Source organism: Xyrauchen texanus, chromosome 4 (genome assembly GCF_025860055.1).
Source record: "Xyrauchen texanus isolate HMW12.3.18 chromosome 4, RBS_HiC_50CHRs, whole genome shotgun sequence".
Taxonomy (NCBI): Eukaryota; Metazoa; Chordata; class Actinopteri; order Cypriniformes; family Catostomidae; genus Xyrauchen; species Xyrauchen texanus.
The window spans coordinates 3,478,735-3,502,967 of record NC_068279.1 but is presented as its reverse complement, the minus strand read 5'-3'; the positions used below and the strand labels follow the sequence as shown (position 1 = coordinate 3,502,967).

The 24,233-nt window shown below is 41.3% G+C and overlaps 1 protein-coding gene across 2 annotated transcripts in view; it reads left to right on the top strand.

Annotated features, from left to right (window-relative positions):
• The first annotated feature begins 3,576 nt into the window (after positions 1-3,576).
• LOC127642932 (apical junction component 1 homolog) overlaps positions 3,577-24,233 on the top strand; it is a 37,956-nt gene continuing 17,299 nt past the window's right edge. Inside the window, exon 1 of one of the 2 annotated variants that reach the window (XM_052125383.1) lies at positions 3,577-3,706. The gene's annotated coding sequence lies outside the window, so the exon portion shown is untranslated. Of the gene's footprint in view, positions 3,707-14,936; positions 15,072-24,233 lie in introns of those variants that run through there. The other variant, XM_052125382.1, reaches the window with a different exon arrangement.

The following is a 24,233-nucleotide window of genomic DNA, read 5'->3' as shown; positions in this document are numbered from 1 at the left end:
GATGAATGCCGGGAATATTTCTATGACAGTGATAAGCTCCTTTTATATGCATGGAAAGTGTGATTCTGCAGATTGCGCAAACACTACCACCCATGCCCACTTGTGCTTTTGCAGGCACGAAAATTGGATAAGATGTTGCACACTCACGAATATAGAGCCTCTCATTTGTGCAACTAACTTTTAGCGCCACACAGTGGACATTTCACCTCTGAACGTCCGCGATACGTGTAGGGAGCCATGTAAAGTTATTTTATTATATAGATTTTTTTAGTTACATGAGATCATGTTTTTATTTAGCTATCCTAACTATGCACGATCATATGGGTAGTTGCCTTTTATCGTGTGCATTTTTTTGCCATCTGTGGACCTATCCAAACAGACCTGTGACTGACCACCTGAGAACCACTGCGTTTGTTCACAGTCATCAAATGCATGTTGAACTGCTTATCTGAAGAGCACAAGTGACTGAGCTAAAGAGACAGAAGACATACAGCCTCTTTTAGCATGCTGCTATGTGGTTGCTAGGGTGTTCTTAGTGGTTGTTTGCAAGTTGCTATGTGGTTGCTAGGGTGTTTTTAGTGTTTTTAGCATGTTGCTATGTGGTTGCTAGCATGTTGCTATGCGGTTGATAGGGTGTTCTAAGTAAAAAAAAAATAGTGTTACCATACGGATGCTAGGGGATTTCTTAGTGGTCTTTAGCATGTTGCTATTTAGTTGCTTGGGTGTTCCAGGTAATTTTTAGATTGTTGCTATGCATTTGTTTTGGTTGTTGATAGGGTGCTATTAGTGGGTTTTTAGCATGTTACAATATTGTTGCTAGGTGTTGTTGATGGTTGCAGCTATTGTGTCCGCAGTGATTTTGTAACTTGTTACTGTGTGGTTGCTATGGTGTTCTTCATGGTTTTAGCAAGTTGCTATATGTTACAAGGTTGTTGTTGTTGGTGGTTTCTGTTGTGTTCCTATTGATTTTTTAACACATTGCTATCTCGTTACAATATTGTTGCTAGGGTGTTGTTGATGGTTGCAGCTAATGTGTTCGTAGTGTTTTTTTAACATGTTACTGCGCAGTTGCTATGGTTTTCAGCATGTTGCTATATGGTTACAAGGATGTTGTTGGTGGTGGTTTCTGTTGTGTTACTATTGGTTTCTTAACATGTTGCTATGTGGTTGTTAGGGTGTTCTTGGAGTTTTAAGCATGTTACAATATTGTTGCTAGGGTGTTGTTGATGGTTGCAGCTATTGTGTTCGTAGTGTTTTTTTACTTGTTACTGTGCGGTTGCTATGGTGTTCTTCATGGTTTTTAGCATGTTGCTATATGGTTTTCTAAGGTTGTTGTTGGTGGTTTTTGTTGTGTTCCTATTGGTTTTTTAACACGTTGCTATCTCGTTGCTAGGGTTTTCTTGGAGTTTTAAGCATGTTACAATATTGTTGCTAGGGTGTTGTTGATGGTTGCAGCTATTGTGTTCGTAGTGTTTTTTTTTAACATGTTACTGCGCAGTTGTTATGGTTTTCTTCATGGTTTTTATCATGTTGCTATATGGTTACAAGGATGTTGTTGGTGGTTTCTGTTGTGTTACTATTGGTTTCTAACATGTTGCTATGTGGTTGCTAGGGAGTTCTTGGTGTTTTAAGCATGTTACAATATTGTTGCTAGGTGTTGTTGATGGTTGCAGCTATTGTGTTCGCAGTGATTTTGTAACTTGTTAATGTGCAGTTGCTATGGTGGTTTTTAGCATGTTGCTATATGGTTACAAGGATGTTGTTGGTGGTTTATGTTGTGTTCCTATTGGTTTCTTAACATGTTGCTATATGGTTGCTAGGGTGTTCTTGGTGGTTGCTACAGTAGTCAGTTGCTAACTGGCACAAGTCAAAGAGACATGTGGCATTCTCTAGATTTATGGCTCGGGTCCCTCTAATGTAATTTTGGGATTTTTTTTTACCTGTTTTATACCAGGCAAAATTAAGTAAGTCTCTCACACCTCTCCTCAATAAGCCACATGATTTGAGGTATCAGTTCTATTGGATTGCACTATCATTGCTTAAATACGCCAGAGATTATGAAAGCACATTTCCTTTTCACCTTCTACACCTCTATTCTCTCTTAGTCTATACAGGCAGTCAAAGCCTCTGGCAATATTGGGACTTATTCTCCCGTGTCTGTAATTACCTGCTGCTGCACAACGCCTGCATTGCAGTACTGTTTCTGTGGCTTTATCAAATCAATGAAGACCCCACAGGTCAAATCATATTAAACACATGAGCGATCTCTCTCTGGACATTTGCAGTGGAAATCCATGTTAGCACTTGTTTCGTGCATTGGTATATACTGTATACCAATGCAGATTAATTTGCCTATTACATGGGCGGCTGTGGCTCGGGTGGTAGAGTGGTTAGCCGTTAATAACAGGGTTGGCGGTTCGATTCTCGGCCCACACGACTCAACATGCCGAAGTGTCTTTGGGCAAGGCACTGAACCCCAAGTTGCTAGCGCCTTGCATGGCAACTCTGCTTAGCATAGTTAGCCAAATGTCGTCTTGAAGACTTTTTAAGCAAAACGCGTTGAATGTTTTTTGTTAAATCTATAATAAAGTGATCAATAATGAGAGTATCCTACTTATGATTTGTCGATGATGTTCAATACTAATGGAAAGGTCCTCAAGCAGCTTCTGTTCCTATAGTTACCTCAGGCTAATGTGACATCGGTTCACGAGCAACTATTTGGCGTGAGATAAAATGCTCTCTGTCTAACTTGTAATTGAACTTCTGTTTTTCTTGCAGCGTTCTTCAAAAACACTGTAGGCCTAATATGTAGGATTTAAACTATTTAAGTATATTTTTATTTGTACTACTCACCCTCATGTCATCCCAAATGTGTCTTTCTTCTGCAGAACACAAATGAAATGTTTTAGTTTTTCAGCTCTGCAGGTCCATACAATGTAAGTGAATGGTGACCAGAACTTTAAAGCTAAAAAAAAGGTAATGCATAAGACTCTTCTGAAGACATTCAATTGATTTTGTTTAAGAAAAGACCAAAATATAACTCTCTTTTCCACATATCTCATTGGGGATCATCATTTCAAGCTCAATTACACTTCCTAGTGTTTGAAGTGAAATCGAGCTTGAAATCATGATAGTCAAGCGATTGGATCGCTTCAAAAGACATGGATTAAACCACTAGAGACGTATGGATTGCTTTTATGCTGCCTTTATGTGCTTTTTGGAGCTTCACGGTTCTGGTCACCATTCACTTGCATTGTAAGGACCTACAGAGCTGAAATATTCTTCTAAAAATCATTGTATGTGTTCTGTAGAAGAAGGAAAGTCTAACACATTTGGGATGGCATGAGGGTGAGTAAATGATGAAAGAATTTACATTTTTGAGAGACCCATTCCTTTACTTTTGTACTTCAGTGAATGCATTTCACAGAATGTCACTTTTTTTTAAAGGGGAGTGCCTTGTCCTTTTACAGACACGTGGGTGAAATGCCTATGCCGAGTCTTAGTCACCGTCTGTGAAATCCTCAGACTGAACTGGTTCTGCACTCTTTGTTGACAAGTCTGAAATCTCTTCTGTCAGGGATCCAGACAGCAGCAGCTCTATTCAGCGTTGGCCCTGTTTCCCAGCAATCCACATGATCCAATCCGAAAGATATCTTACAGCGGTATTTCACTTTTTATTATCAACTACAAAGACTCAACAGCACAGGTATGTAGTTAAGTAGTAGTTTATTATTATTATTATTACTTTACCATTCACACAAGGTGTTTAGGGATATTTTTGTCATTCATTCTGTCACTTTTGCTTTTGTGTTTGTTGTACTGCATTTAAATTACTTTCAGGATTTATTCATTAATAAATAAGTCATTTAAACAATTATCCAAGAAAGGTCTTTTATTAAAGTAAATTTGCCACACTTACTGTAAAATCTTTGTAACGAATGGCCAGCATTGGCTTTTTATTTTTAAACGGTTACAACATCAATATGACGAAATGCATCAATGTAATAGGAAATAGTTTCATTTATTAAAGGGATATTTCCCCCCAAAATGAAAATTCTCTCTTCTTTTACTCACCCCCGTGATATCCCAAATATATATGACTTACTTTCTTCAGCAGAACACAAATGAAGATTTTTAGAAGGATATCTCAGCTCCGTTGGTCCTCACAAAGCAAGTGAATGGTGACCAGAACTTTGAAGCTCCAAAAAGGAGATAAAGACAGCATAAAGGTAAGCCATACGACTCCAGTGGTTAAATCCATGTCTTGTGAAGTGATCCAGTTGGTTTTGGGTGAGACCAGACCAAAATATAACTCCTTTTTCACTGAACATTTTGTCTTTGCAGTCTCTAGGCATGATCATTATTTCAAGCTTGATTATACTTCACTTCAGTGGATCACTTCAGAAGACATGGATTAAACCACTGGAGATTACTTTTATGATGCCTTCATTTGCTTTTTAGAGCTTCAGATTTCTGGTCACCATCCACTTGCATTGTGAGAACCTACAGAGTTGAGATATTTGATGGCATGAGGGTGAGTAAAAGATGAGACGATTTTCATGTTTGGCTGAACTAACCTTTTAACAATAATAATAGTCACAAAATATATATATATATATATATTCTGCCAGGTAATGTAGTTCATGTTGGCTGTTTATGGTTGCCAAGCAACTGTGTGTTCCGCCATACGTGTTCCACGATTCGCCAGTTTTACATTTTCGGTCTCCTGTGTTTTCATTCACATCGGCGTATGTTCGTAGTGGTTAATGTGACGTTTAAAGTATCACATTTGTAAAAAAAAATCCAAAACATGTGGTATTCAAGTTCTGATATTTGGAGTAGAGATTACATTTGGTTTGCCAGTGCCTCACCTGAGTATGTAGATGTCATGAAGCGATGGTCCAAAGTAAGTTATGTTGAAACCATTAACTACTTTGAGTGGTTATGAGAGCCAACAACTGCACAAGTTGAGCCTCAAATACATTTTTACTCCAAATTATGCTCAAACGGTTGCTGTTCTCCATCTGAATCGCTCGTGTTTCGAGACCAGAAACACAAAACAATTGGCAATTCCAATCATCATGGCACTGCCCAGTGGTTGCTCAGGAAAACTGTGGATAGAGCGCAACCATCAGGTTCCGGAAGTACAAATCCCATTAATTGTCTCCATTGGGAAATTTTATTTTTAGCGATAATTTTCTAAACTTTTAAAGACAGACCCATCGTGATCTCCGGGGTTGTTAATTGATGGTGCATGCTTCTGATGAAGCCATCATTCCACAATGTTTATTAGCAGATTTCCTGGTGAAGAACTACACTTCCCATGATCCTGAAGGGAAATATCCACCAATCAGAGAATCTTGACGAAAAAAGCTCACCAAAAGAGCCCTGTAACGACCATGACGCACTGTGAATGCTGTCTTAAATTACATACACCTGCCTAATATTGTGTAGGACCCCCTTGTGCCGCCAAAACAGCGCCAACCTGCATCTCAGAATAGCATTGCACTGAGATGCTGTTCTTCTCAGCACAATTGTACAGAGTGGTTATCTGAGTTACTGTAGACTTTGTCAGTTCAAACCAGTCTGGCCATTCTCTGTTGACCTCTCTCATTAACAAGTGTTGAACTGCCGCTCACTGGATGTTTTTTGTTTTTGGCACCATTCGGAGTAAATTCTAGAAACTGTTGTTTGTGAAAATCCCAGAAATACTCAAACCAGCCCATTTTGCACCAACAATCATCCATGTGATTATCTAATCAGCCAATCGTATGGCAGCAGTGCAGTGCATAAAATCATACAAATACAGGTCAGGAGCTTCAATTATTAGTTAATGTTCACATCAACCATCAGAATGGGTAAAAAAGGTGATAATGGTGATTTATACGGTGGCATGATTGATGGTGCCAGACAAGCTAAGAATTTAGAGCTGGAATCATTTGTTTTAAAATTCCCTTTTTTTTTTTTACTCACAATTTCACATAGAGACCGTTTAAACCGAATTCTGAGGTTGATCGACTCTATTAACACGACATGTCACTGCAGTAGCTTAGAAATTCACATTTATTTGGTATTTGTTCTTGCTCTCTTTTTGGATGTCAAAAATCCTGTTCATAAGAGCCTTATTTCTGCAAGCTGATTTGCGACGAGGCCTTTGATGTCAGATGCAGACTGGTTCATCAGATACTGACGCTGGTTTGGGCCACGTTACGCAAGAGGCACTGACTCACAAAGCCAGCTGTAACTGCTGTCCTCTTCATTTACTTGCTTCAAACCAGACTAAACCAGCCAAGAATCAGAAGTGAACATGCACTAAATAAAAACATGAATGGAGAACCGGGGATTATGCTTTAGCAAGTGTATGTTTGTCTGGAATATTATGTATTATAATAACTACACAAATCCATTACGAATTTCTTAAAGGCCACCTGAGGACATAGTAAAAAGTTCAAGATCAGTTAGCTACTGAGGTGGATTCATGTTCTCACAGCTCATCCTAAAATGTTCTTTACCTCGATGCCAAAGTAGAACAATTTCAGCAGACATTTGGGGTCTCAAATCTGTTACATGTAATCCTTGGTACAAGGTACTCAACAGCATCCAACCCATCAGGCCCAAAACATGATATAAATGGTAGAGTATATACAGTATACTTGTTATATAGTCTTCAAAAGTCACAATAAAATCGAATAAATATTCCGGGTTCAGTACCAATTTAGCTTAATCGACAGAATTTGTTGCATAATGTTGATGTGGAGCGGAGGGTGGTGGGGCCAGGCTAGAATGTCGCACGCCCGGTCCCCAATCGGCCTGATGGGGTGCGCGAGGGATAAAGGCGGCCGGTGACGACGGTTCGAGAGAGAGAGAATTACAGGCATGTCCGTCATGTGTTTATGTTTGTGCTTTTGTTTTGAGTTTAATTAAATTATTATTTGTATTGACAAGCCGGTTCTCGCCTCCTCCTTGCCCATCTTGACCCCCTTACATTGGTGCCAAAACCCGGGAAGGAGGAGGGATGCCCGTCGCAGAGTCCTCGACACTACCGTCCACCCAGGGGAGCGCCGCTGCCATCTGCCGGGTGACGGAGTAGCCCGACCGCCCAGATGCGGGGAACGGCCGCCGTCCGCGGGGCAAGTGGGGACTGGATTCCCCGACCTCCTGGAGCGATGGAGCCGCTGCCAGGGGCGGAGGAGTGCCCTGCCATCCCCCAGAAACATGGAGGGGTCGAGGGAAGACCGCCGTCCGCGAGGGGAGAAGGGAAGTAACTCCCCGATCGCCTGGAGCGGTAGGGCCGCTGCCAGGGGTGGAGGAATGTCCCCAGGTGCCGCCAGAAAAGTGGAGGGGCGTTCTGTCCGCTGGGGGTCAGAGGTTTGACTCCGGTTCGCCCGGAGAGGAGCGGCTGTCATCCACCGGAGAGTGTGGCGGAGTGTTCGTGGACCACGCGACGGTACATCAGAGAACCGATGAGTGAGCTTCTTCTCTCTCTCCTCTCTCTCTCTCTGTCGCACCGTGTTGGCCTTTTCCCTACCCTCCTGTCTCCTCCCAGGTCGAGTAAGGCGGGGATGACCTGACGGGGCGTCCCTCCCCAGGGAAAGAGGGGGGGGGTGTAGGTCATGCCGGTGGCACCCCGGCCTGAGGTAACGCTGGGAGGAGTGTGGAGTGGAGGGGGCCGGGGCCGGGCCAGGCCGGGCTAGAATGTTGCACGCCTGGTCCCCAATCGGCCTGATCGGGCGCGCGAGGGATAAAGGTGGCCGGTGACGACGGTTCGAGAGAGAGAGAATTACGGGCATGTCCGTCATGTGTTTATGTTTGTGCTTTTGTTTTAAGTTTAATAAAATTATTATTTATATTGACAAGCCGGTTCTCGCCTCCTCCTTGCCCATCTTAACCCCCTTATAGTTGAATACAACTCGTCCCTCCTTTTCTTGGTTCTCAAAAATCTTGGTTGCAGTGAGGCACTTACGATGGAATTCAATGGGACCAGTCTGTAAACATTAAAATACTCACTGTTTCAAAAGTATAGCCACAACACGTAAACAACATGCATGATAACACGATTCTAGTGTGGTGAAATCGGTTAGTAAACTTTTCTGTGTACAGTTATTGCCAATTTTACAACTTCGTTGCCATGACAACGATACGCCATAAATCCTAAAGTGGGTGTAAAAGCGATTTAAACAACTTAACAGCTCAAATAATACACACGATTTAACAGAACAATTAATGTAAGTGCTTTTATAAAATCATATTCTTCACATTTCTGCCTTTTAAACCCTCCATTAACTTCCATTGTTAGTGCCTCACTGTAACCTTGATTTTAGTTGTTTGTTTGTATTTTTAAAGAAACGGAGGGACGAGTCGGAATCAATTTTTGTCGTAATCAACATTATGCCACGAATGCAGTCGAGATGTTAAGGCATTTAGAATGGAAGTGAATGAGGCCAGTCTATAACCTTAAAGTACACAGTTTCAAAAGTATAGCCATAAGATGATGATTTTAGTGTGATAAAACCAGGTATTTACTGCCATTACGGCATTCACCAGATTATAGGGTTTATCGGCACTATGTCGTCATGACAACAAAGTTGTAATATTGGACATATCTTTACATAGGCAAGGTAAGTGATTTTATCACACTGATATTGCTTAAATATGATGCTTGAAATTAAGAATGCAAAGCTTTCTAGATGATGTGCCAAAAGCATGATCAGCATCCAGCTGTGGCTCAGTTGGTAGAGTAGGTTGGCGACTAGCCGCAGTGTTGGCGGTTTGATTTCCGGCCCACATGACTCCACATGCCGAAGTGTCCTTGGGCAAGACGCTGAACTCCAAGTTGCTCCCAATGGCAGGCTAGCACCTTACATAGCAGCTCTGCCGTCATTGGTGTGTCAATGTGTGTAAATGAGATGCGCTTTGAATACCGCTAAGGTTAAAAAGGCGCTATATAAGTGCAGACCATTTCCAATTTGAGACAGACTTCTTGTAATTTACAAGGATGAATAAGCATTTTTCATTATGAGAATTGTTGGATGAGGTCATTCATGATGCTGTGCACTTGTGTAGTTAGTTTTGGGTATCAGAATCATTCATAGGCTCATCTGCTGAGAAAGCTCTTCATTAATAGCCAGACATTCCCAGGGATCAGATCTTAAAAGCAGAAGAAGGCAGCATAAATAATGCATGAGCAGCATGCAAGCTTGGCGTCTAGGAAGCTCATCAGTTAATGTAAAATGAAACCCTTTACGCAGAGTACAACATAGAGAGTTTTTATATTCGGCCATTTAGAGTGAGCTTTGCGGTAAACATTTTGTATTAAGATATACAGTGTGGCTCAAAAGTCTGAGGCGACTTGTAAAACTGCTGCTATTTTCTGCCAGATCTAATGAAAATGAGTTTTAAATCATCAAAACCTTCCTTCCTACCCTATACCTTAAACCTAAACCTAACCGATAGTGTCATAGAAAGCAAATGTGAGATGAAAAATGCAATCGCTGAAGCAAGGGCTGGGTGGGGGTGTTGGGTGAGCCAAAGATTGTTGGGTTGGGGGAGGGGGTGGGGTGGGGGGGAGTTTGGTGTTGTTCGCTGTCCTTTTATGCATATCACGGCACCGTTTTATGGTCCATTCTGCATAACGCGGCGGCTCATTTTTGCTTATCACGGCCTATTCGGCACGTTTCGCGGCCGACCCACCAGCCCGCTCGGTTCTCACAATGGCCAGTCCGCCTCTGGTCGGCCCACCGGGACAATGCCCAGTATGCCAGATTACCTGTCCAGCCCTGGCTGAAGCAACCACATCATTTTGTGGTGCTTCAAAGACACTTTTGGCTCACGCTCTCTTCAGGACTCGTACACTAGTCCTTTGCATCGCAAGTGCAACGCTCTACCAGTTGAGATACCATGCAATCTGAATGCAATTGAATGAGCTTGTAAATGTAGTTGGTTATGTAATGCAAACATATAAATGCATCGCCTTACAAGTCATGCACTATAGTAAAAGTGTTGAAATGTCACAGGATAGTATTGTGTGAGGAACCTTAGTACTCGTGATTTGTAACACTGAAATCGAAATAGCTTTGCAATCATTGCTTCCCATCATATTTCATGTTGACATGCCCTATCCAGTGTCCCAACTTGGCAATTTGGGTATCATCTAGAAATATTCTGGTTTAATACAAGTTCAGCTTAATCGATAGCATTTGTGGCATACTGTTGATTACCACAAAAATGACATACACGTTAAAATTCTCATGGTTTCAAAAGTATAGCCACAAGACGTAAACATGCTAATCAACATGCACTATTTGCCAAAAGCGTGTCTATGCAAATGCTGATTTCCAGTCATTTCTGTTGTTGTGCTGACTGCAGAGATTTCATATGTTGATGCAAGAGTCTCTTGATGAGGCTCCTCTGTCAATGTCCTGTGAAATGCTAGCAGGTGTTTGTGTGCACTTCAGCACATTTTCCCCTCCCGGAATCAAATCAATACAGAACGGAGCTGGATTGTCCTGCAGCCCTGGAAATTCTGCACACTCAAGTCTTCCAGGGGAATTGAATATCCTTATGTGAGCCAAATGGGGGGCTGTATGTTGTCAGAAGGGTCTTTAGCATGAAGGTCAATGGTACCATGACATGGAGCATGAGGGTTTTTTTACAGCTATAGATTCAGTCTCTGCTCCAAAACCTAGTGAGCTGTCTAGGTAAGTAGAATCCTACGTATGTGGGCAACAATTGAAGGCATTATAGGTGTCCAAAAATCCTTCTTTCTCTCACCAAAATTGTTTAATTCCTTCACAATAAGTTTTGCATTCCCTCTCAAAAAGTTGTGTGTTCTTTCACAAAGTTTCATGATCTCTCACAATAGTTTGCTAATAGTTAACTATAAATATTTTTGCATCCATCCATCCATCTTCAACCGCTTATCCGAAGTCGGGTCGCGGGGGCAGCAGCTCCAGCAGGGGGCCCCAAACTTCCCTATCCCGAGCCACATTAACCAGCTCTGACTGGGGGACCCCGAGGCGTTCCCAGGCCAGTGTGGCGATGTAATCTCTCCATATAGTCCTGGGTCTTCCCCGAGGCCTCCTCCCAGCTGGACGTGCCTGAAACACCTCCCTAGGGAGGCGCCCAAGGGGGCATCCTTACCAGATGCCCAAACCACCTCAACTGGCTCCTTTCGACGCAAAGGAGCAGCGGCTCTACTCCGAGCTCCTCACGGATGACTGAGCTCCTCACCCTATCTCTAAGGGAGAAGCGGGGGCAGTGGTGGCTCAGTGGTTGAGGCTCAGGGTTACTGACCAGAAGGTCAGGGGTTCAAGCCCCAGCACCACCAAGATGCCACTGTTGGGCCCTTGAGCAAGGCACTTAACTCCAGGTTGCTCCGGGGGGATTGTCCCTGTAATAAGTGCACTGTAAGTCGCTTTGGATAAAAGCGTCTGCCAAATGCATAAATGTAAATGTAAATGTAAATGAGAAGCCCGCCACCCTTCTGAGGAACCCCATTTCAGCCACTTGTACTCGTGACCAAGTTCTTTCGCTCATGACTTTTGCATTCCCCCACAGTCGTTTTGCGTTCCCTCTCCACCAAAGTTTTGCATTTGCTTATAATAGTTTACATTCCCTAGCAATAGTCTTGCATTCCCCCTCAACAAGTTTTGCGTACCCGAAACAATAGTTTGCGTTCTCCAACAATCATTTTTACGTTCCCTTACAACAAGTCTTTCATTCCCTTAGAAGGCAGCTGCCAACAGTATGTAGGTAGTAGACAGCAAGACAACTGTCACATATATAATGAATAAAATTACAGCACTGGTTCATCCTAAAGCTGTCACAGAAGCCTTCATGAAAACATCATAATTACACTAGTGAACAGTTTTTTCTTCTCTAACATACGAGTTGTTGTGTTTTTGTAATCACTTGTAGTCATTTTACAGCAGACGGTTTGTGATAGTTTCATCATCCACACACAATACGGGCTAATTTGCATTCCTGTGCAAGGTCGTGTGTAGTGAAATGTCAAACTGTCTTGAATAATAACTGCAGAACACAGAGGGTGGCATGTGTTAAAGCTATTTCCTCAGCTGTGTGCTTGTCCGCTGTTTGTAAGTATTTGATTACATGTGTTATATTGGTTTGAGTTATAATCCTATTAACCCACTTGGGCTTGTCAGGGTTTGACGGAGTGATTGTCCCCATGGAGGCCTTTATTAGGGTAGGATAAATTCGTGAGTATCGATCTACTCCACACCAGCCTATAGAGATGTACTTCAAATCCCTCTGTATAATTGTAATAGATACAAGTTGCATTCATAGCACAAAAAAAAAAGTAATATTTTTTTGTAATGCAAAAGAAAATGTTAACTGTCATTTATTATATTCAAGCATATTATATTAACCATATGAAACTAGATACTGTTCTTACTATTTAAAATGTAAAAAAAATAAGGAAAAGTGTAAACTAGTGTGTGTTATAAATATAGGAAACTAAGATTAAATAAATTGTACTTAATTGTAAAAAAAGCTGTGTATTGATTTTCTTTCTTCAGCCGAACACAAACAAAGATTTGTCGAAGAATATCTCAGCTCTGTAGGTCCATACAATGCAAGTGAATGGGTGCTAAGCTTTTGAAGCTCCAAAATCGAAATAAAGGAACCATAAAAGTAATCCATATGACTCCAGTTGTTAAATCAATTTCTTCAGATATGATATGATAGGTGTGTGTGAGAAATAGATCACAATTTAAGACATTTTTGATCATAAATTCTCCTCCCTGCCCAGTAGGGGGCGATATGCATGATGAATGTGACTCACCAGAGTGTGAATGTGTAAGTGAAGTGGAGATTAACTGAGCAGGGAGGAGTATTTATAATTAAAAAAACTTAAATATTGATCTATTTCTCACCCACACCTATCATATTGCGTCTGAAGAAATTGATTTAACCACCAGAGTCGTCTGGAGTACTGTTATGTTGTCCTTATGTGGATTTTGGAGCTTCAAAATTTGGGCACTGGTTCACTTGCATTGTATGGACGAATGAAGTGAATGCAGCGATTAGCATGGGTGCAGTGGTAGCTCAGCGGTCGAGGCTCAGGGTTCAAGACCCAGCACCACCAAGATGCCACTGTTGGGCCCTTGAGCAAGGCCCTTAACCCTATCTGCTCCAGGGGCGCCATATCATGGATGAACCTGCGCTCTGACCACAGCTTAGCTGGGATATGTGAAAAACAAACTGTGTGTATAATGTGTGACCAAAATAAAGGATTCTATTCGATTCTATTTCGCCTGTTCGAGTCACGTCATTCGCTTCATTAATTCGCCTCTTTTTGCGTCTGTTCGCATCTTTGCATTGACTTTGTATGTAATCGCAATGCGCGAAACGCTCTCTTAGCATTGTATGTTAACGCACCGTTAGCAGCGCCAGGCCACCCCAAGACAGAAGTTTACGTTTATGACTTTCACGTTAATATTTTGTCATTCGATTGGCATCTTAAAACATTTTTATTTATACCTTGTAAAATGAGTAATGGTTAATGAAATGACCGTACACATAAAATAGCTCAAATTTCACATTTCACAGCAACATTACCAGAAACACCATTTACTAAACACTTCGCCAAACCGAACTTACCAAGAAGTACATCCCCTTAGTAATGTTTGATTGATTAAAGCATGAAAAACACTAAGCAGCGCTCCACTCTGATCATGTCAAGTGTTCTCGTGTGTCTTGTTTGTCTTTGTTTTGTCTCGTCTGGTGTTAACTCAACATTATGCCACCATTGAAGAGAACTTTGCGAAGGGGACGCCACTTGAAAGGTCATTCCAAACTGAAGGAAGAAAGTACGTTTTTTCATAAAGGGCCCTTTCAGAAGACTTTTAGTGAAGGCTACATTTAAACTATAATGCCATGTTCCCTACCGAGTGCCCACTTCAAGAGCTCTGTCTTTCGTAGTAAGTAGGGCATAGGGATGCTCACTTTCGATTGATATTCGCCCTTAGTGTATGACTTGCCTTTTTATTAGCATTTTCCATACTTTCCCAACTTTTGATGGTGGTGGTGTAGTGGTCTAAGCACATAACTGGTAATCTGGTAATCAGAAGGACACTGGTTCAAACCCCACAGTCACCACCATTGTGTCCTTGAGCAAGACACTTAACTCCAGGTTACTCCGGGGGGATTGTCCCTGTAATAAGGGCTCTGTAAGTCGCTTTGGATAAAAGCGTCTGCCAAATGCATAAATGTTAATGTAAATGAATGAGCAATTGAAAGCTTAAATTCTTGGTCAAACAAACAAGAGGTATAAGTAGTGTCACAAAACATTGTTTAGCTTTTGTTGATTAATGAATAAAAGCAGGCCTGGCTCCAGCTCTATGATGTAAGGTGGGCCAAAGGACCCTCCGGGTGGGACAAACAGTTGGAGGGGTGGGTGTAGGTGTAGGTCTCAAGGTGGGCCATGTTCATGATTGGGTGGGCCAGGCTCACCCAGGCCCCCCTTTGGAGCCGGGCCTGAATAAAAGCTCATTTGATCTTACCATCAGGTTGTGTGGTTGATTGGGTAAGTGCTAAAAGATAATAGTTTAATGAGCCAGGCAACAAACAGAAAAGATGAAATTGCTTATTTAAACAACTACCAAAAACTCAACACGAATTGACCCGAGAGAGTTATATTTTATGACTAATAATAATAATTTAGGATTTATGAGGATCATACACATTTTCATAAACCTTGATCCAACCAATCCCTATCTCCCCTCTTGTTGTTATGAAGTTTTACATGTTTTATTCCAATGACAAACATTATACATAAAAGTTAAGGTCTTTTGCAACGCCCCTTTAAACGCGTGTTAGCCGCGTTCCCCCCGCACCCCTTTGAACGCATAGTGGACGCATTGGGAACGCCGGGTGCTGAGGAGAGCAGCGCTGATAGTAACACCACGGATGCGCGGAGGACGACACGATCCATCGATAAGACGGACTACAACAGGCGTTTTCACGTTAAAATGCGGCTCTCTTCACATTATTAATCCTAGCCGCTTTAAACGATGGATAATGGTGTTTTTGGCGGATGGACTGAAACGGTAAGAGCCTCATCCGATCTAATAGTGCAGCGCTCGTGACGGATGATCGAAGGTTTCCTGACATTGACATTGAAACTAAGCGCATTGACATGTGCCAGATAACATTAGTGCATTGCAAATGATCAGTTGATACGGAAATGATTTGATGCATTTGTGGATATAGTTGCGCATGAGGCTGTCGTTATTATGCATTGCTCAAATGCGTCAGGAACAACCTTTAGATGAGTTAACAATCTGAATTCTGCTTTATGCATTGCGTTTTAATTATATTTATTGATAGTTTGCAATAGGTGTCCAACCACCACCCACATAAATCTCTTATTCGCATTGGAAACTACTATCCTGTGCATGCAACTTACTTTTTGCATGCAACAGACATATGCTTGGCACCGTTTTATATGTGCTGATGTAATTATTATTAAGGTTATGTAATGCAATCGTGGATTTTTCGACCTCAAACGATGCATGGCCAGGGGCTGGGGACATCCTACTAGTGCACGCGCAACTAACATCTAATGATGCGTGATTAAATAGTCTTCTTGTGTCACGTGGTGTGAGATGCTCTGGGCTATACGTCATCGTGCAGTTTCGTCCAGTGACTGTAGTGTGCACGCTCTGTGAACTGCAGTGTGCACTAGTGCAGGTTTGCATGGTGGAAAGCTGTAAAGCAATTACCTTTCACCCAAAAACTCAAAATACTGTTACTCCCTTCATGTTGTTCTAAACCTCTAAGACTTTCTTTCTTGCATGGAACACAAAAAGAGATGTCAGTTATGAAGATGCAATGAAAGTGAATAGTACGAAGCACCTTTTTTTTTTTGCATATGGCAGAATATGGTAATTGCCATACTCTAGCATGCAGACAACCCCGGGAAAATATATACTTCATTAAGATGTTTGCTCGTCACTTCAGTCTGTGTCAGCCTCGTTTCCCCAAAGCATTCTAAGCCCATATCATAGAAATCTTAGAAACTATAAACAAGATAACAAGACTAAATTAACTTTAACCAATGAAAAGACAAGACTAATAATACAGTAATCAAACACTGAACCAATGAAAACAAGACACATGTGCAGGGGAAACACATGAGGAAACAGGAAATCACATGACCTGAACAGGAAACAAAAACAAAACACATAAACGTGACAAATAGATCGTACTGTACTGATGGTAAAATGTGTTTTATTCATTTAAGATCATTTCTTTAAACCTTCCCAGCTTGGTAAATGAAATGTAAATGTATAAAGTTATGTGTTGGTTATCCAAGGGTTGTTTTGCCGTACTCTAGGTTTTTGTGAAAGGCCACCGCTGATAGAGGACAGGGAGAGAGGGAGTTATTTCTGAAATGTTTTTTGTGTCCTAGCAATAAATGAACCGTGGTTTTACTGTACAATATTGTAGAGTTTTGGTCTGGAAACCATGTTTTAACTACAGTAATATATTTTTACTAGTAACTGTGGCATTTGTACGTTTTTTATTTTTTATTTAAAATGTTATGGTTTTACTGTACTGATTAATCGAGAATGTAGTTTTTATTTTGTTGTTGTTTTTTTGGCAAAACCATGATTTTTATTATAGTTATACTGTTGTAACCAACCATTACTGTAGTAAAGTTTTTTGTTTTTGTGTGTGTGTGTGTGTGTGTGTGTGTGTGTGTGACAACCATGGGTTATAATATATAGTGATATTTTAGTGGCCATAACTGTAGTAATTATAAAAATAAATTATATATATATTTTTTAACTATAGTGATAATTTAGTGGCCATTACTATAGTAATTATTATGATTTTTTCATTTTTTTTTTTTGTAAAACCATAGTTTTATTATAGTAATATTTTAGTAACTGTGACTGTAGTAATGTTTTTATTTTATTTTTTGCGAAACCAAGGTTGTGCTAATGTATTATTGTAGTAACAACGGGACTGCAGTAATGTTTTTTGCCCCTATAATAGTAATATTGCAGACTGTAGTAATGTGTTTTTTGGCGGAAACAATGATTTGGATCAAATTAACCATGATTTTACTACAGTAACCTTTAAGGTATTTGTAGTAAAACCATATTAACCACAAAATTATAATTTTTATTCCTATAGTTTTGTTTTTTATTGTATTATTACTATGATTTCACTACAAATATCATGGCTTAAATATGGTTACTCAACTGACTCGTAGCTTTCTATTTTTACTCCATAAGCAACCACTGCATTATTTGTGCCGCTTCCAAGGAAAGAGAGACATGGACAATATTTAAGATGTCTTATCATCAGGGTTCATTTTGTTCTTGGTGTTTAAATTGTGTGAAACAGACATTTTCATGAAATATTTCACTAACTTAACTTCCTACCCAGTCCATAAAGGTTACACAGGCTGCACGTGATGCGTACACAGCAGCGTCGCCTTATCAACGGTATATAACTTACATTTTTGGTTGAAGTATGCCTTTAACTGTTTCAGCATGGCACATTTTGTGAATCTGTCACAAAGTGTTGCAAATTTGTCAAGAGTCAATTATTGAAGCATGGAGCAGTTTTTCAAACTATATTGAACCTTTAAATGCACTATTTCCCATGCAAAGAGGGTATTTACACAGAAGCCCCTCAAGTCATTCCCAATCTGTACTTTCTTTTTTTAGGAGGAGATGTTTTAATAAATATGTCTCATTTTAAAGTTTTAAAAAAGAACCCAAAAGTATTATTAAAGTAGTTGTAAGGGGGTTAAATGGGCAAGGAGGAGGCAAGAACCGGCTTAATAATATAAATTATATTTAATTAAATAAAAAGACACAGACACAAACACATACAGGGCAGCTGCCCGTAATACTCTCTCGCTTATCGTCACCGGCCACCTTTATCCCTCGCGCCTTTATTCCAGCATGGCCCCGCCCTCCTCTGCTCTACACTCTGCCCGGCGTTGGCTCTGGCAACCCCCGGCATGACGTACACCCCCCCTCCTCTCCACTGTGGTGGGCCTTGCCTTGCCTAGCGCCCCATCTGCTGGCTGATCATCCCCGCCTTCCTCGACCTTGGCTAAAGACAAGAGGGGAAAATTAAAAAATAAATACCAAAAAAAATTAAATAGGTGAGGGAAAGAGCAGCTCATTCACCGGTTCTCTGATGCACCGTCACGTGGTCCCCAATCACTCCTCCACACCTCCAGTAGAACCTCCGTGTTCCCAGCGACCCGTGGGGACACTCCTCCGCCCCTGGCAGCAGCCCTACCGCTCCAGGTGGTCGAGGAGTCCCTTCCCTCCTCCTCTCGCGGACGGCGATCTTCTCTCAACCCCTCTGGGGGACTTCATCACTCCAGGGCACTCCTCCGCCCCTGGCAGCAGCTTCATCGCTCCAGGCGGTCGGGGAGTCCAGTCCACACTCTCCCCACGGATGGCGGCCGTTCACCGCGTCCGGCCGTTCGGGCTACTCCGTCACCTGGCGGATGGCAGCGGTGCTCCCCTGGGTGGAGATACCGGCTTCATAATATAAATCATATTTAATTAAATAAAAAGACACATACAAACACATACAGGGCAGCTGCCCGTAATTCACTCTCTCTCTAAATGTCGTCACCTGCCACCTTTATCCCTCGGAGGATGGCGGGGCGGGGCGGGCTGGAACGACGTGCGCCCGGTCCCCAATCAGCCTGATGGGGGCTCATTGTTTTATTTGCCAAGGAACACAAAGGGGGTTTTCTGAATGTTTGAGTTGCTAAATTTCCACCTCAAGAATCATTACGACAGCTTTGACGTCAATGACTCCATTGCACTTTTTCTTGATTATCGCGGCCCAAAATGACAGAATTTGCTGCAGATTTTCTGATAAATTGTGATGTCATTTGCAGTGTTTTATTGTGTTGTTTTGCAGTGAAAAGTCACAAAAATCATAGTATACTTGTGTCAGTTACAGTTGACGTGCAATTGCCTGTAAATAATTGCCTGGTATGGTTAAAATAGTAGACCTACAATAAAAGTGTAAACGTAAAACACAGATATATTATTAATTAGACCTGTTGCGAGCATTTCATCGCCTGACAGCGATCATTTGATCTAACCGTGATTATTTGAGATGACTGCAATTATCGAGCACTTTCAATTCCAATTGCATTTTACTTATTTTAATTTTACATTGCAAAAGTGCATTATGTGAGCACTCCAAATGAACTATGACCTGCACTAACTGTATTAACTATGATATTTTGCCAAACATACTTTCTAAATGTATTTAGGCTACTGTTTGCCGTGACAAAAATCCACCATAGTTGGTTCAGGTGGTAGAGCGGGTCAGCCACTAATCACAGGGTTGATGGTTCGATTCCCGGCCCACACGACTCCACATGCCGAAGTGTCCTTGGGCAAGACACTGAACCCCAAGTTGCTCCCAATGGCAGGCTAGCACCTTGCATGGCAGCTCTGCCGTCATTGGTGTGTGAATGGGTGAATGTGACGCAGTGTAAAGTGCTTTAAATACAGCTAAGATTAAAAAGTGCAAACCATTTACCATAGTTACTAACCATGGTATTGAGAAGTCATGCAAGGTTTTAAATGTGGTCACCACGGGCTTCTTACTTATTGTAGGAAAATGTAACTGGTTTTGTTTTCCTTAATTATTTCCAAGAGATGACTGAACTTAATTAAGGAGCCTGATGAAAAGGAGACCTAATTTAGTCACTCTGTCTGAATATTACAGTCTACTGTGGTCTTATATAAATGATGTGTTATTTTTTAACAGCTGTTCCTGTTAATCATTATCATTTACATCTGCATCCCAAACTCAAAATCAATGCTTACTGTCGAATGTGAATTTCAATGCACAAAATATGCAAAGTTATTGGTTATTGCTTTGGTTATTTCAACCGGCCCTTTGAGGGCACACATAACGCTGATGCGGCCCTGGCTGAAACTGAGTTTGACACCCCCTGGTTAATGGGATCTAAATTATCGAAATGATAGTATAATGTACAGTAACAAAACAAATATGTTTAGACGTATAATAAAACATTTTGCGGTTAAAAATGCTCGATAAATCCAAAGATTAAAGGAATCAGAAACCCGATCTCATGAAAAGCCGGACGAATTCGTACAAGATGGCTTGTTTGTATGTACTTGTACGTATGGTTGACGTAAGCGAAAGTTCTGTGTCAGACGTTGTGAACATGGTTCTTCGTTTTATGCCCTTACCCAAACCCCATATCTAAACCTAACCATAGAGTCGCAATGCATGATTTGAAGCAGAAAGAGACTGTAAAGTATTGCGGAAGAATGTAATTGTTGCGTTTTAGGAGACGAGGGAGAGTCGCCTGATTGGCTGTTGTAAAAGTCCTACAAATTCATACAATCCAACTTCGTACGATCCAACGATTTCTCCATGAGAGTATGTTGGAATCCTCCAAACTGAGGTTAGAACATAAGGACAATGGTGATTTCATGATGCAAGAAAAAAGCTGCTACCTCTAGCGGTTTCCATCAAAGTCGCAAATTCAATTTATGTGGAAAACCATGATATCGCTAAAGCAGTGAGCAAATAAAGCCGCGCTTCCATCCCTTGTGTTCAAAAGAACAAAATTGCCACATCGGGTATACACGTTTTTAATGTGCATCTTGGTGTTTCCATCAGTAGCGGTTCTAGCTTATTTAGCGCCCTGGGCGAACCCCGCTTCAACACGCCCCCTAAAGTTGTTGACCGGGGGTGTGGCTCCACCGCCTCGTACCCCCCCCCCCCTAAGATGTCGCTTCAACCCGCCCCCAAAGTTGTTGACCAGGGGGATTGCCACCCCCCCACAAGATGCCGCCCTGTTCGAATGCCCATGTCGCCCATTACCATCCAGGGGTTTTAAGCTTAAAATTAAGATTCAACTTTATTGTCATTGTGCAGAGTACAGGTACAGAGCCAATGAAATGCAGTTGTTTTCGCATATCCCAACTAAGCTGGGGTCAGAGCGCAGGGTCAGCCATGAAACAGCACCCCTGGAGCAGATAGGGTCAAGGGCCTTGATCAAGGGCCCAACAGTGGTATCTTGGCGGTGCTGGGGCTTGAACCCCCGACCTTTCGGTCAGTAACCCAGAGACTTAACCACTGAGCCACAACTGGATGAGACTGCCTTGTCACGTGAGAACTTGTTTTGTTTTTAGCACTATGATGACAGAATTTAAATTTTTGGACTGAAGTCCTAACATTTTTTTATTTTTAGCTTGTTTTATACATTCACTAATGATGAAGGCTTTCACATACTATGAAAAGCTTTGCCATGTTCGCTCAGTTTGTAGCATCTTTCTGTTTGTTGATATGTTGTCTTGTCAAAGAGCTCCAACAAAACATGATTCACTCAAAGCATTTAATTGAATGGACCTCTCATACTGGTATTGCCAGGAATGCTATGCTATGTTTTTTTTTTGCTGGCAGTGTAGTTGAGAGTGGTTTGTGGTTATTGTTATGGTTCGGAGCAACTGGCACAGAATGAGCGGAAATGAGCGGCAGCTTTGTGCTGGAGATTGTGGGTTTGACAGTAGAGCCACATGGTGAGAGCACTAGAAATGGACGAATGCTCAAATACTGTATATGCAAATGAGAGGCAAAAAATGGCAATAGTTGTGTGCTGAAGGCAAGCCAAGATTGTGTCATCTGTCATAAGAATATCAAAATCTGGTGCAGATAGTGCTTGAGTTGTTTGGTTCAGTGCTTAACCCATTAGTGTCCAGATCTTTCCCCAGGGATGTCTTTGATATGTTCAGTTGATACTGTAAAGTTGTTTTGCAAGCGTATTTTACATAAAGATGATTTAAACTGATTTAAAGGCAGTTTATTGTCCAGGTCGTTCAAATATAATGTATATAAATACTGTATTTTGGGCACATATTGGCCAGAAAATTCTGTCATCATCTCATTACCCTTATGCTGTTGCTTGCTTGTTATGGCTTTCTTCCATGCAAAACAAAGGAGATGCAAGGCTGAATGTTAGTGTCAGTAATCAATCACTTTCATTGTATTGTTGAAGCGACATGAAATGATGTGGTTGCTTCAGAAAACAAAATCCTTTTCATGTCGAATTTGCTTTTAAAACACAATTGGTTGGGGTAAGATGTCTTGTTGTGTTGCTCACGTCTCATTTAGGTTAGGCAAGTATGTTTTACTCATTATAACATCCATCTAAAATTCACCATATGAACCTTGTGTGATTACAGCGTCATTTCACTCGCTTTTGTCGCCCCCTGCTGGATATTTCACTAGGAAACTGCAGACAAATGTGTAATACACCACATCATTTCGGTTTGCAAAAATGTTGCCATGGTCACGTAATTTCATGAGATCAGGCTGAAATATTGGCTACAATACAAATACATACAGAATTTTCCAATACCATACTCAAAAATAAATACTCATAGCAAATACTTAAAGGGATAGTTCACCCAAAAATGAAAATTCTCTCATTATTTACTCACCTTCACGATATCCCAGGTGTGTATGACTTTCTTTCTTCAGCAGAACACATTTGAAGAAAAATAGGAAAAATATCTTAGCTCAATAGGTCCAATGCAAATGGATGGTGATCAGATTTTGTAGCTCAAAAAATCACAGAGAGTCAGCATAAACGTCGTCCATATGACACCAGCTGTTAAATTAATGTCTTCTAAAGCGACACGAAAATATCCCTTTAATAGCATAGTGTACTTAATGGCAAAGATTGGTGAAATTATTATTATTTTTTTTTTTTTTTTTTTTTTTTACTTTTGCAGAAAAATTTAATAGAAAACAATTGTTTGTTTTGTTTGTACACAAATATTTATATTTTATTCATGTGCACATCTGTTTGTTTTGAGAACTGATGGTTTTTCTTGGGTTGTCTAATTACATTTACATTTATGCATTTGGCAGACGCTTTTATCCAAAGCGACTTACAGAGCCCTTATTACAGGGACAATCCCCCTGGTGGTGGCTGTGGGGCACAATGGTGGTGGCTGTGGGGCTCGAACCAGCATCCTTCTGTTTACCAGATTACCAGTTATGTGCATAGACCACTACACCACCACCACTAATTGTTGAAAGGATTGTTGTGCAAGTACGGACTCATTGCCTTCGGTTGTAGAAGAGACTGCATTTGAAAGCACAACCTCTAGTGGTTTGGAAATTAATTCAGGCTTGGCAACTGGATATTTTCACAAGAATTATTGCATTCAGACATTTTTGAACTGTGCAGATTAGAGTAATACGTGACCCCCCCCCCACCCCCCCCCACCCCGAATCACCTCCCCTGGGCTGTTTGTGGTCTGCATTCCACTCAGACACATTCTCATTTTACCCCACAAACTCCTGTCGTGTTCACGGGTGAGAGTGGATTACTGAGATTAGAGATTTGGGTCACAGATTGACTGGCAGTGCAGAGTGCAGACGCTATATTCCGACAAGGTCATAATCTCTGGGAATCTGGGAATCTCGCTGGCAGGGAATATGATGTTGATGGAAATGTTGAGAGCAGTCAGGGGGAACCAGGTGACAGAGATGTCAGTGTCTTTCTGAAAATCACTTTACTATAAATGTCAAAAGGCCAGAGACTGCAGAGTTAAGAAGTAGTTCACCCAGAATTGAAAATTGTGACATCAATCACTAACCCTCATGTTTTGTTTTACCAAACTGTATGATGTTCAGTGGAACACAATAGATGTTAGGATTTCTGAGCTGGGACTGTGGGCTGACAAGCTCCAAAGATTATATAAAAGTGCAATAAATCTATCCATCCATTAAATACCTTAGCACCAGAATACCCTAGCAAAACTTAACAACCAGGCAGAACACCCTAGCAACACTTAACAACCAGCCAGAACACCCTAGCATCACTTAACAACCTGCTAGAACAAGCCAGAACACCCTAACAGCACTTAACAACCAGCCAGATCAACCTAGCAACACTTAACAACCAGCCAGAACACCCTAGCAACACTTAACAACCAGCCAGAACACCCTAACAGCACTTAACAACCAGCTAGATCAACCTAGCAACACTTAACAACCAGCCAGAACACCCTAGCAACATTTAACAACCGGCTAGAACCAACCAGAACACCCTAACAGCAATTAACAACCAGCCAGATCACCCTAGTAACACTTAACAATCAGGCAGAACACCCTAACAACACTTAACAACCAGCCAGAACACCCTAACAACACTTAACAAC